Genomic DNA, 2,311 nt, shown 5'->3' with positions numbered 1-2,311 from the left:
TTCAATTTATCTAGAATCTTTTTGGGCAAAATTTGTAACCTATAACTACCCGAACCCTTCATATTTCCCCCCTACTCTTATTCATTCTCTCAAAATTCTCTATGAAAAGGAAGAAAAGACTCTCAAGAACTTCATTGTTACACCCCAGAAACTTCATATTACTAAAGCTACTGATGGATTAATATGAGCTTGAGGAGGAAAAAATATTACAAGTATAAAGAATAAAATTCTACTATGGTAACATGAGGATAGCATGAGTATAATATTTGCAGTATGTACAATATGATTGAAATGATACGTTAAAAGATATAATGTTCTCACAAAGTCTACCTTGGCAAGTATCCTCTCTCTTCTCGATGTGGGAATTACATTGGATTCTATATTATAGCTCGCATGGTCTTCAATGTCGGTTAAAGGTCCTATCCCACACAAATTATATGAAATGAAGTAAGTTTTACAATGATTTTATTGATGCATTGACCACATATGCTTTTAAATTCTTGTTCATTCTTTTCATTACATTGGTCATGTGTCTGATGTTGCATATCTCTCATACTTAGTACTTCTTATATACTAATGTATATTTTTCTACATTGTATCATAATATAGGAATGGAAGATCATACAACCCATCCTATTCATGGCTAGAGCTATATATTGTTTCCAAGTTGTTTGGTGAGTCCTCATTCATTGAGGACTAGAATTTCTTTCACATTATTAGTTTTGTCTTGTTTTATATTAAGGTGAGCTAGGAGCTTGTCCTAATCCCTTGTCTAATATGTAGAGTCATGTATAGACATAGGGTGGATGTAGTCTGTTTGGACATATGATTTGAATATTAGACATATATGATTGATACTAATCTTCTACTCAATTCCTTATGCTTTATTGACCTTTTGAATGAAATGTATGCTAAGATGGCTTGGTCAGGATCTTTTGAGTTTTTGGTCACTGTATCACTCTTAATGTCTAGCTTGGGATATGAAAAACTTGGTATTAGAGCACAAGGTTTTATGAGTGTCCTGGGAGTCTAACATGCCGCATCAAGTAGATTCTCATTCATAAGTGTGAAGCATGCCACATCTATAAATAGAAGTTTATGATCCGTCTTAAGAAAAATCTCACTTCTTTTATGATCTATGTCATGCAAAGAGTGGTAATCTAAGTCTTTCCCTTCCAATATTTTTTCTTTGCAATTATAGAAAATGCCTCTATGAGGAGCTCTAGTACAAAGGAACATTAAGGAGGAGCAACAAGCTCCAAATGATCATTTGAATGAACAAGTGTCTCATGCCTAGTTTCGAGCGGTTTTTTAAGTGCTTGCTTAAGCTATGATGGAACAAGCCAACTGTGAGGTGGTTTCTCCAGTGAACGAAAAAGTGGGTATCGCAGCAACAAGGGTTCATGACTTTATGAGGATAAATCCTCTGAAGTTTTTGGCTTCCAAGGTGGATGAGGATCCACAAGAATTGTTGAGAGTATTCATAAGATTGTGGAGATAATAGGAATTAGCCCGATCGATAGGGGGGTTGGCTACTTACCAATTGAAGGGTGTTTCTAGAATATGGTTTGATCAATGGAAAAGTGAGATGCCTAGAGAGGTGGGTCCCGTGAATTGGGAAGAATTCAAAGGAGTATTTCTTGATCGCTTCTTCTCATTGGAGTTGAGGGAGGCCAAGATAAAAGAGTTCATTAACTTCAATCAAGGAAATATGAGTGTTAGGGAATATGCCCTCAAGTTCACCCAATTGTCAAAGTATGCCTTATTTATGGTTGTCGACCCGAGATCTCGTACGAGCAAGTTTCTTTCCAGCATGTCGAATTTGGTGTCTAAGGAGTGTAAGACTGCTATGTTGATTAAGGAAATGGATATATCTAGACTCATGAACCATCAGAGCAAATAGAGAATGAGAAGCTAAGGGAGAAAGCTAGAGAATCCAAAAGGGCCAGGACCGATGGTGGTGATTCTTCTTATTCTAGGCCCAAAAATACTGGCCATCCTCAATTTTTTCAAAGGTATTCTAGTCAAGGTTCTTCAAATACTCCAAATATAAGGTTTGAAAAAGATAAGTTGCCCAACCCTAAACCTCAAGAATGAATTCCTACTAGCCAATTTATCCCCACATGTAAGAAATGTGGGAAGAATCACAAAAGAAAGTATTTAGTGGCATTGAATGTGTGTTATAGATGAGGTAAGTCGGGCCATCGTGCTAATGAATATAGAGGTAAAGAATATCATCCTCAAGGCCAAGTTTCAAATGGAGGGAAAGTGCAACAAGGTGACCAAGCTCAACCAAAAGGTGGTCAATGTA

The sequence above is a fragment of the Solanum dulcamara genome, chromosome 3, assembly GCF_947179165.1.
Source record: "Solanum dulcamara chromosome 3, daSolDulc1.2, whole genome shotgun sequence".
Taxonomy (NCBI): Eukaryota; Viridiplantae; Streptophyta; class Magnoliopsida; order Solanales; family Solanaceae; genus Solanum; species Solanum dulcamara.
Note: the sequence above shows the minus strand (reverse complement) of the source record.